The sequence below is a fragment of the Vespula pensylvanica genome, chromosome 1 (assembly GCF_014466175.1).
Source record: "Vespula pensylvanica isolate Volc-1 chromosome 1, ASM1446617v1, whole genome shotgun sequence".
Classification (NCBI taxonomy): domain Eukaryota; kingdom Metazoa; phylum Arthropoda; class Insecta; order Hymenoptera; family Vespidae; genus Vespula; species Vespula pensylvanica.
In genome coordinates, this window is record NC_057685.1 from 942,389 (window position 1) to 954,817 (window position 12,429).

General features: G+C 39.7%; 1 protein-coding gene across 6 annotated transcripts in view; it reads left to right on the forward strand.

Moving 5' to 3' along the window:
- The window catches only part of LOC122630451 (mucin-5AC), a 186,260-nt gene that overhangs the window by 132,963 nt on the left and 40,868 nt on the right, over positions 1-12,429 (forward strand). For all 6 annotated transcript variants that reach the window (XM_043814956.1, XM_043814974.1, XM_043814946.1 and 3 more), the window contains one exon: positions 3,481-3,593. The gene's annotated coding sequence lies outside the window, so the exon portion shown is untranslated. The remainder of the gene's footprint in view (positions 1-3,480; positions 3,594-12,429) is intronic.

Below are 12,429 nucleotides of genomic sequence, written 5' to 3' on the forward strand. Positions count from 1 at the left end.
TCGACTCGGTAACGCGACGGATATACGCCGGCAGGAAGGTGGCATAATTTAATCGTTAAATTAATCGATGCCTCGGTCGAGTGCACTCTTTGACAAATTGCCGCGTTGGCCCGTGTGCGGGTAACACACAGCGTACGATATTCGGACGCGGCATAGCAATTTCGCCTAGCAGAAACAAGCGCGCCGTTCGTCAGAGATGACACGTCGGATGCTGAGCGAGAGACAAGGAAAACACCATTGTGGAAGTTTTGAATTCGAAAATTTCGATGAGAAATGAAGAAAAAAAAAAAAGAAGAAAAATCAGACTAGTTTTTTCTTTCTTTTTCTTTTTCTTTTTTTTTTTACAACGACATATATATGTGTTTTCATCCTTCATTTTATATTTTTTTTCTCTATCTTTCTTTTTCTCTCTCCTATTTTTTCTCGTTCACGTGAAGTAATAATCAAAGCGTTGTGTTGTTTTATGTATGTGCACTTGGACTATAGCGAAAATCGACTCGACGAACAAGCCTGATCTCAGGCATAAGCTATCCTTTGAACAACGGAGGAGCAATTAAGCAGATTTTTCCTACTCCAATCCCTCTAGATTTTCTCTTTCTTCCTTTCCTATTTTCTCTCTCTCTCTCTCTTTCTCTCTCTCTCTCTCTCTCTTGCACTTCTCGTTCGAATCCATCCACTTATACTACGCCAATGTGATTTATTCTGCCAATTATCGAATCGTTTCTCTTTCTACGAGATTTCATGGGCACTTTGTCGTGCCGTTTGTATGGTCGTACTATGGAAAGGTTACTGAAAGTACACGATACCGAGACGAAGCTGAGAACGAATAAAGTATCGTTAACAATGCGAGTTTTAATTCTTTTTTGCATTTAATTTTATGTACGTATACACACACACACACACACACACACACATACGTAAAATACGATATAAACTTTTACCTAAAATATTTTTTCACCATACAATACAAGCTGACATATATTATATAACATTAAGCCGACAGAAAAAGTCGATCGTATTAAAGTGTCGATAAGATCGGACACAGAGGGTGGTAATTTTCAGTCCGTTTCTCAAAGATATCAACCCTCAGTAATAGTAGGACGGGAGGACAATGAAGAGTCATCAATTACTACCCTCTTGAAGATTCAATGAAGCCATTAAAAGGATGAATGGCGTCGGTGTACCTTCGCGTTGTATCTTTTTAGCCTTCTTCTTTCCTGTTTCTACTTTTCTCCGGATCTCTCCCTTCTTCGGTTTTCGAGAATGGTGGCCCAATTAAAAGGTACCGTCCGAGTATCTCGAATCGGTCGAGGAGTTTCTCCTTTCCTCGAGGAGAAATCCTTCGTCCTTCCGTTTTAACGACAATCGTGGTTTACCCCTTACTACGTATAGTCGTTTAAAGCGTACTCTCGGCCCTCTTCAGACGATAAATTAATAACAATTTTCCATAGTCGTCTCTCTCTTTCTCTCTCTCTCTCTTTCTCTCTTTCTCTCTTATTTTATCTTCTTTGAATCTACATAATGTGGCTCGAATTTGAATGCCTTCTTAATTACGCTCTCGGAAGAATATCGAAGATGGCGTATACCGTCGTATTTTATTGTCTCGTTAACGAAGAAACTAAATGTAATTTTCCTTGGCCGACCTCTCGGAGTGTTATTTCTTTTTGGATAATAAATAATATAATCGCGGTGATAACAAGGAAACTTCGATTTCTACGTTCCCCTTCTTCTTTCTAGTTTTCTTTTTTTTTCTTTTTCTTTTCTTTTCTTTTCTTTTCTTTTCTTTTCTTTTACTTTCTCGTTGCCTTTATCTTTTTCTCACGGTTACCTTTCTCGTCACCTTTACCAAGAGGGAAACAGAGGCCGAGCGTGTCTCAACATAAATAATTTATCTGGAAAGCGGAGGCGGAGGTGGTGGTGGTGATGGTGGTGGTGGTGGTGGTAGTAGTAGTAGTGGTAGCAGTGACGATGGTGGCAAGAGTGTGCGTTCCATTAAATATGAAATCCAATATAAACTTTTCCACCAACGACGAGCGTCAGACAGCCCTTCCTTCCTTCCTTTTACGTGTGTATACCTATGTGTATGCGTGTATTACACCATAGACGTCGGCCCTTTAAAAAGCATTCGCGGTCGAGCTCGCGTTTTACACGGAGAGAAAAAAAGAAAAAGGAATAAAAAAAAAAAAAAAAGAAAAAAAAAGAAAAAAGGAAAAAAAAAGAAGAAAGAAAACAGAAAAGTAGAAAAAAGTATGAAATCGGATAAAATCGTTGGGCGTACCGTGTTATCGAGAGGGATGATAGAAAACTGATAATCGAGAAATTAAAGGGCTCGTAGAGCTCGCGTCAGATCGAAGTCTGTTCGCTTTTTTATGTTTTTATTTTTTTTTATTATCTATATCTCACTCGGAGATATCCCGTCTTACACGTCTATTAAACCTACTACTTATAATACGATCGTTTATATGCTAGACCAGAAGACATTTTACATGACCTTTAAATTGTTTCGATAATATAAACGAATCGACGATAATTCATTCTCATTCCCTTGGAATTTCATTATCGTCACTTTCAGAAGCGGAAGGAAAAAAAAAAAAAAACGGAGGAAAAAAATAAAAAGAAAGAAATTCTCTTCGCACCTCTCACGCATTATCCTGTCCTTCTTTCTTTATCATCTCGAGCGTTGCTCAAGTATCCTCGGGCGTAACTCGGAAGCTATAACTCTCTCAAGAACTTGGCTTAATTGGCCTTGCTGAAAGAACTCGTTTCGTTGAATCGTCTTAAACGCTCGATTAAGCATACTTTTTCAAATCGCCGAGTATAAATATTAATCGAAGCTTTGTGAAGGAGAAAGAAGGAAAGAAAGAAGGGAAGAAAGAAGGAAAGAAAGAAAGAAAGAAAGAAAGAAAAAAAAAGAAAGAAAGAAAGAAAGAAAGATCTCAAGGTTTTCATTCGGTCGAGTCAGTCCCTCGAGTCTGACGACTATGTAGTACACGATCGCGAGGGTAGGCGCGTGCTTTTGCGCGTTCGTGATTCTCTGTGTACAGGAGGGTGGAAGGCGAAATAGGGTGAGGAAGGGAGCATATCGACGTTTAATCAGACACACCGTTCGCATACTGATGCAACGTCGGCGCTAGTGCAAACACGCTGGCCATCCTTCGCCCTCTCTTTCTCTCTCTTCCCCTCTCTCTTCTTCCTATTTCCCCTACCTTTTATTTTTCACCTTTTTACAACGTGTAACACAATGTGTCTGTCTGCGTAGGTACGTCGTGATTTTCTTCTTTCTCTCTCTCTCTCTCTCTCTCTCTCTTTTCTTTTTTTTCCTTTTTTGCACCTAATGCGTTTGCATCATCAGCTAATTGAAAATTTTGCCGAGAAACAAAATATGATTTCGAACGTTCGTAATAATAGACGTGCGATATACATACGTTTCGATATCACAAATAACCTAATTATCTCTATTTTCTTTTTTTTTGTTTACAGAATGCAGAGACAAAACCGGAACGGCTTGGAGGTGGAGGTTGCGCCGATGCGTCCTATAAGCACGGCCGGCTAATAGCCCGCAGCCCATCCCCGACACCCTGCAGCCACACCAGGTACCTCTTTCGCTTCGACTCTTCCTTTTTTTTCTCTCTCTTTTTTCTATTTTTTCTTTCTTTTTTTTTTTTTTTTTTTTTTTTTTTTACCTTTTTCACACTCCTTTCGTACTCGGCCCGTATAATCGTCCCTGCATTTTCGCTTTATCGTACGACAACACGCTACGTGGGTACGTACACCTGTCTCTGCCTTATGCGAAAAATAGACACGATATTCTCTTACGAGTTATATAAATGTGTAACTGAGAGAAAGAGAGAGAGAGAGAGAGAGAGAGAGAGAGAGAGATAAAAAGTATTAAACCGACAAGAGTTTTATAAGTAATAATAAGAGTAACTCGTTCAACGAGAATATTGGTTGAGGTCATTGAGAAACGATCGATTCGAGAAATCGATTCAAGGATCGAAGATCGTTTTTCTTTTTTTGTCTTCTTTATCATTAACTTTCTTTTTCCTCGAAAGAGAAGCGGAGATGCGTAATTTAAATTAACGTTCCACCTTACGAATCCGAAGATGGTTTTATTATTGCGTCCGAGAGTCAGTGATACGCGGAATCTATAAACACATGTGACAACGAAAAGGTAACACAGTTGAAGCACACGTGCGTACGTGTACACGTTTCTCGTCGCGTAGTAACGAGCGCTTCCATCGTCTCACTTTGCAAATAATTCCGGTCGTTGCTTTTAATGGCGCATGGACCTGGCCTCTGTGTACGTGTATACTCCTATCTACGTACGTGCGTATGTACGTTTACTCGCAAAAGTGTATTACTATAGTATTGCTTGCAAAAAAAAAAAAAAAAAAGAAAAAAGAAAAAAAATTGAAGAAGTATTCTAAAACGAGTGAATCGTTCTCTCTAGGCAGAGTTGACTTGGTTGGATTCGAAAAAGAAAAGAAAAAGAAATAAAAAAAATGAAAGTATATGTGCTTCCTCTCTCTCGCGGTCGTTGATTTTCGCGCTCGTTAATTTACGTCTTTCTTCGAGCCAGTGATCGCAGATTAAAATTATACCGAGGTAATTAACGGGAGCTTTGTCATAATTCTTTTCTTCTTTTTTTTTTTTTTTAATCTTCTTGATCAACAACACGAAGTTTCATTTTTACCGGAGAACGAAATATAGAAAAAGGAAGAGTTTGCTTTGTTTTATCCGGTAGGATGATAAGAAATTCGTATTGTTTGATATATTAAGAATTATGTTTAATTAGATGGAGATAAGTCATTTCTTCTGTTTCTTTTTTTCTCTCTTTTTTTTTCTTCTTGGTTTTTTCTTTTTTTTTTTTTTTCTTTTTTCTTTTTTCCTCTTACTTTTTTCATTCGTTAGTCGAGTACGAGTTTACGCGAACACTCTCGTTACGTTTTACACTTTTGTAAGGAACTGTATCTAATGCCTCTCGCCTGCAGCTGCGATAATAAGAAGAGTCCGCGACTCGGTTGGACGTTTCTGATTAAAGTGAATTGATTGCATCGACGACACCGTGGATTTATGGACTCCGCTCGAGTATCAAGGTTTCGCGAGCGTACTGAGCGAAGGAAATTATGCTATGTCCTCTCCTTCTCCTTCTTCTTCTCCTCTCCTTCCACTTACCTTTAGCACGTTGTTTACGGTAAAATCAATGTCTCTTGTTCATGATCATCAATCACAGATCTATTTAACAGTATCGCTCTTCATGGGTCCGTTAATTAGTAGGTTATACCGTGCTCGAAAGTATATAGGTAACATTATATCCGATGACGTAGAATATAAATCGTTCGATAAAGTTTCTAATTAGTGTTCTACCAGAATTTCATTTATCAGGTCTCGTTGAAAATCGAAAAATAGAATGAAAATTACGAATAGTACGACGACGACGCTCGGTTAGAAACTAATAGTAGCAGTTAAGACTTTCGAGGATTTCGTGTACGAGGAACTATCTTTACAGTAATAGTCGTCCGAGCGTCGATTTACAGTAATTCCGCACGCACCTAATTAGCAATTCGAATAAGATGGTCTTGCCTCCACCTTTTACCAACCGGTTTTAACGTGGTAAGAAGCATGTCTCACGATTTCGTCTTTTATGGGTCTATGGGACCTAAGGGACACGCGAACTTGGACAAGGATTATCGATGTTATATATACCTACCTACCAACCTATCTACCTACCTACCTACCTACCTACCTACCTATCTACCTACCTTACCTACCTATCTACCTACCTGCGTGCATGCGTACGTGCACGTGCACGCGTACGTGCATATACCGTCCTTCTCTGTGGCTTATACAAGGTATATATGTAATACATAGTTGAGATCGTGTAGTAGTAGTTATTGTAGACGGACCGATCGGTAACAGAGCCACGAGCTATGGATTTAATAGGAATGCATTAAATTGACAGTGGGCTTCGGATCTCGATTATGTCATTAGGTCGCGAGCGATCTGTCTAATGGTAATCGTGAGAACACAAATATCGGAATAATCGTAGGATTACTATTACAGCCGGATTATACAACGGACCGTGCTGCGTTTATCGCTCGATAAAGCGACCCATCGATAATTTATCATGCTGCACGATTGTTCTGCGTTTGTGGTCTCGCTTCGATAACTGGAACGTACATACATACGTACGTTGTGCCGGAGAGAGGCATTTTGCAAAGGACGAACGAGTTCTCGAATAGATATATTAATGGGACTACAATCCCAATGTCAATCCAATTACGCGAAGACAGACGCTAGTATGGTATATTTATTTATCTTTTTCTTTTCTCTTCTTTTTTCTTCTTTCTCTCTCTCTCTCTCTCTCTCTCTCGAAAAGACACACCTACGATACGTGGCATGGGAGACAGAATAAAAAATAAAAAAAGATTGAAGGACGCGAGGTGGTTGGAAGAAAACTGCAATTTTTTTATATTACTCACGCACAGCTTTCGTTCTAAACGTGCGTCCTCCTGACACGCTCCAAAGCGTTATGTGCTTTTTGAGGTTGGAATGGTAGACTTGTCCCTTTCTCTCTCTCTCTTTCGCACTCACTTCTCTTTCTCTTTTCTCAGTTTACACCCTCCGTTCTTGCAAACGTGTTGTGCCAAGGGTGTCGGCCAAGAGAGAGAAAGAGCACGGCCTTCCCTGTCGTTGAAACACCCCCGTGAAAAGCGCGTCGCGGTGTAAACGCGTTATTCCTGTTAGCATCTCCTCTCGACAAACCCTTCGTTCGTCCTCTGTCTCTCTTCCTCTCTCTCTCTCTCTCTCTCTCTCTCTCTCTCTCTCTTACACGTGAAACCGTTGCTTCTTCTATTTTCTCTTGGAGATAGATCTTTCATGTCACGTGTCACGTCCCTCTTTCTCTAAAAGATATTTGATTTTGTTGTAATATTTTTCTTCTTTCTTTTCCCTTCAACTCTCATACATTAGTTGTTCGTGTCCATTCGTTAATAAAACGTGTCCCGTATGTATCTACTTTAACGACGTAATTACTTTCGAAAGCGATCGTTTTATTTCTTTTGGAGAAGAAACGTATAAATAAAAAAAAAAAAAAAAACATGTAAAAAAAAAAGAAAGAACACAGAATAAATAAGAAGAAAGATTTAACACGGACGGTTGAACAAAGACAGATTTTATTTTTCTAACGAACAATTAGCACTCGCGAATAATTACATATGTAAGTAGAGGGAAAGTTTTGCGGGTTTTCTTTCCGTATACCTAAGTAAATCCTATGATTCTTTCTCTCTCTCTCTCTCCCCCTCTCCCCCTCTCTCTCGCTCTCTCGCTCTTTCATACACTCTTTAAATTTAGAGAAGCAAGCACGGCGTTACGCTCGCAGTCAACAGATTAAGTAAATCGCCTTGCGCGACGATTAACGATGCTCTTTACACGATCTTTCAGCGAACTTGGTTTCTCTTCCGTCAGTGTTACATTTAAAAGGCTAACGACCGGAGAATCCCCCGGTAGAATTAAATTCCATAATTCAAAGGATTTAACATGATCCACTTTCGCGTTCTCGAATCCCCCTTCTTTACATTTAGACGCGCCGTAGAGACCGTGGAAGATGAACACGAAGAGAACGAGGGAACGAGATAGATGCCAAGAGAGAAAGAGACGGATAAAGAAAGAGACAGAGAAGAAAGATTTCTCTTGCTTCGTATCAAGTCGATTTATCTCGTATGCAAAGCGCGGTTTTCCCTTTAACCTTCCAATTTGCATACGTCTATTAGTCGTATGTCCTCGAAAGATGAATCGAGTGTCGAATAAATCAGTTCATATTTTCACACTTTGCCATTACTATTTCTTTTCTCTCTCTCTCTCTCTTTCTCTATTTCTCTCTTTCTCTATCTCTATCTCTTTAATTTAATTTACATGTTTTACGAGCAATTACGTATTATAGATTTATATCCTCGGTTCGAGTCTGTCAATTCGTAATTTCGAAATAATGCTAATCGAGATAAATCGAGAAAGAGTGGAAATATAGTTAGGTATATTATATTCGGGAAATCAATATCGGGTGTCTTTTTTTTTTGTTTTTTGTTAACTATACACAAGAAACATATATAAACCGATACATTTTTGGCCGGAGCCGACTATAAACGTGACAGAATTCGTTTTTAAAAGCATTGTAACGGGAATAAATATCTTCGTGGCTTTACGACAGGACGATTTAAAAAGAGAGATATGGTCGTGCTCGGCATGCGTCGAGAAAAATAAAGTTTTTCGTCGGTCTCTACCGCGAAGATAAAAGTATATGAAGCGTTCGTCCATCCGTCCATCCGTCCGTCCGTCCGTCCGTCCGTCAGTTCGTTCGTTCGGATGCAATAAGTGCACGCTCGTGGCCACGCTTTTAAAGAACTAGAGCGTTACCTACCTATTTTTACGTCGACGACCACGTCAACCTCTTTTTTCTCGGTCGTCTTTCCATCTCCCTCTCTGTCTCTCTCTCTCTCTCTCTTTCTCTCTTTCTCTTTCTCTTACTCTCATTTTATATTTCAATCCTCGCAAAGTTACGAGTGGGATTTCAATTTCTGTAATACGTCCTTGTGTAAACGTAATTATGTGTAGGTAGGCGGCTGGGTAGATAGATAGGTAGATAGGTAGGTAGGTAGGTAGGTAGGTAGGTAGGTACGTACGTGTAAAGAGAAATAAGTTGTGTAAGAAAAGTGGCGAACGATCGATGGAACACGAAAAAAGAAAAGAAAGAAAAAGAAAAACAGAAGAAGAAGAAGAAGAAGAAGAAAGAATCGAGGACGACGACAAGAGTTTTGTCTGATAAAGAAGAGAAAATAAGACGAGGAAAGATGGGTGCTGGAAAAAGAGGAGAAGAAAGAGAAGTGGAATAGAAAAGGAGAGAAAACGAAGGAGGTGCTGCTCACGTAAAAGCGTTTACACAAAATCCTTTGGACATTTTTCGAGCTGCACTGGTAGGTTTGTTTGTACGAATGAAATAAAAGACACGTTCGCTTTCTCTCTTTCTTTCCTTCTCTCTTTATCTCTATCTTTCTTTCTTTCTCCTTCTTTTTCTCTCTGACTCGATTCGTGAGCGTCGACTTATTGCCAGAGTTTCCGAGCAATTTCGCGGATACCACATGTAGGACGGACATCGAGGCGAAAGCTGGCTGACTTCCCTTCTCTCCTGAGGGAAAATCGAGGGAGAGAAGTTGGTGGGAGTAGCGGCACGCTGAGAGTGGGAAAAGAGAAGACTTGGCGGCTTTTCAAGCATGTACTCCCTTCCCTTTTTTCACCCTCCTCTCTCTCTCTCTCCCTCTCTCTTCCATCTCTTCTCCCTTTGCGAAGCTTAAACGATAGAACGAGTTGCTGCAGACGCGGAGAAGTGAGTACGTGTACGATGAGTTTCGGATTCGCGGCACGAAAACAAGAAAGGACTTTCCTACCCTTGCGACGTGTCGAGAAAGATACTCGAACGACTCTTCTGCAAATTTTCCGTTCGACTAACAACGATCGAGAGAAAGAGAGAGAGAGAGAGAGAGAGAGAGAGAGAGAGAGAGAGATCGTTTGCACGTCGCGTGTCTAGTAATTTCATTTCGTTTAATTGCCTTAAAGTTCGTGACATAACTGATATGATAGAATTAAGAAAGCACGTATATCATTGGGATATCAATCATTTTTCATTGAGGGTATTTACAAAATGAACGAAGGAAAGAGATAAAGAATTTGTCGCTTATTCGACGTGGAAAAATTGAGAAGTCGCGTACACGCGATAATAGGGTGACGAGCTTACTGACACATACATGTATGTACAGACACACGCATATATATACACACACAGAGCTACAAACATATGGACACGCGAACACGTACGGCTTCTCGTATCTCCGGTCGTGCAAGAGCCGAGCACGGTGCTACGACGAGAGATATCGATTTGGTATCGGTCGAACGCCAGCACGAACACAACTACAATCACCAACATCGTCATCGTGAACCACCTCTTCTCTTCTCTTCTCTTCTCTTCTCTCTTCTCTTCTCTTCTCTCGTAGCTTTGTATGGCTTTCTCGCTCTAGTCGTACTTGTCGCAGCTGCAAATGCATCATCGATAACCTCGGCGCAGCACATCAAACCACGCCGATAAGCCGACACAACATACGCCTTTTGCAACGTACGTGCATATCATTCGATGTATGGATATACGATCGTGTATATATGTATGTATGTATATATGTACACATATACATACACACATATATACGTCTATATGTATAGTAGTGCAATCAGAAAAATGATTGGTCGTATCGCAGTTTCGCGTTCGGTACGCGTCGTTGTTTCGCGACAATTTCGAGGCTCGTTTGCAGTTTTCTCGTTTGCCACGCGCACGCGTTTAAACTTCCAATGATGTAACATCTGCGAAAGTTAACTCTATCGTTCCTTTTTTTCTTTTTTTGTTGTTGTTGTTGTTGTTGTTGTTGATGTCGTCGTTATTTTTTCTCTTTTTTTTTCTTCCTTGGTGTTCGTTGGTTTATTTCTTTTTTCAAACGTATCCATTCCCACATCTCTTTCTCTCTCTCTCTCTCTCTCTCTCTCTCTCTTGTGTACTTCGTTGCACGATCATATCGAATTAAGAGACAAGGTCTCTCCAATCCGATCACTTAATTCTGTAAAATTTCAACGTACAGAGATACACTCAACGTACAAACGGATAAAGCTACGAGGATTTGTGCATTCGCGCTCGTTTGGATTCGTTTCTGTAAAAAGCGTTATCTTTGTTTTGCATATTTTCTCTCGTTTATTCTGATTGGACAGGAGGAAGAGGAGGAGGAGGAGTAGGAGGAGTAGGAGGAGTAGGAGTAGGAAGGGGGTTAGAGGGGTTAGAGAGGTAGGGAGGGAGAACGAAGCTTCGTATAGTCGTTAAGTACGATGGAGATTTCAACGTGACGCGATCGAGATCGCGATCATCGTGATCGCGTTTCGGTGAATACACGAGCACATTGGTAAAGAGCTCGAATTTCGCTCCCGGCCGAGTACGGCATATCCCCGGTACAATGTAATTACGTGCTTTATTTTGATTTGCCGGAAAATATTACGGGCGACATGCGACGCGATATGCAAACAGGGAGGTAAAATAATTACGTGCGAACCGTGTCTCGAAATGTAGAACGAAATTTTCAGCTTGGGAAAGAGAATAGGAGGAGTATAGAGTGCGTGGCGTGCGTGCGTTTGCGTGCACGTGTTAAAGTGGACAGCACAAAAATGATGCTCTCGTTTATAAATATATATATATATATATATATATATATATATATATATGTATGTATGTATGTATGTATGTATATACATACATATATTCTCCTCTTTAATATTCCTTTAATAAATTTATTTTGTCGATTCTTGTCCACGTTTTTCGCATTCGTCATTTTCGTTTCTTTCGAAATAACAAAAATAAAAGATCGAGAATTTAAAATGATTTCAAAAGAATCATATCCCGTAAGATTTATAGAATTTATTAAATAACGATAATACTTTGTTTCTTCTGGCAAAAAGCAACTGAAGAAGAAAAAAAATCATGATTGATAGATAGATAGATAGATAGATAGATAGATAGATAGATAGATAGATAGATAGATAGATAGATAGATAGATAGATAGATAGGTAGGTAGAAATACAGGGGGAAGAGAGAGAGAGAGAGAGAAAGAAGGAAGCAAGATATCGTGCGTGTAATGGATAACGTTGTAAAGCCGAGGAAAATCGTATGAAACCAAATCCAATTAAACCGTCGCGAGAGCGAGTTTTGTAACTTGTTGGAAGAATGCTTTGAAGCGACATTTGTAACGAGAAAAAAGCGTCTGCGACTGCCGGACAATTCGCGAAGAGGAATTTCACAGAATACTCTCTCTCTCTCTCTCTCTCTCTTTTTTTATTCCTCCTATTTCTGATGGAGGAAGTATTACATGATACGAAGCTTTATGGTTTCTCTATCTATCTATCTTTCTCTCTCTCTCTCTCTCTCTCTCTCTCTCTCCTTCTGTAATCTCTTTTCTTTTTTAATTAATCACTCCGACGTTTATAACAGATCGATAAAGAACAATGATATCAGCTAGGAATTAACGATTCTTTGTTAGGAAAGGAATGGAGATGAAAATAAAAATAAAAAAAAAATTTATTTAGAAAAAAAAATAAGGGGAAAAAAGAAACGAAGAACAAAAAAAAGAAAGGAAGAAAAAAAAGAAGAAGAAGACAAAAATAAAATCGCTTTTTAAAGGTAACCATCCAATTCAATCGCCAGTGTATATTTACCTCCCTCGATCGTTCGTGAATCGATCGAATATGTATGTAATAACGAGGCGGCACATCTTCTCGCTCGTTCGAAGGCTCCTCTCGTTTGTGAATTTCCCGGCCGTAAACTCGAGCATCGTTCGGTCGGCATCTGT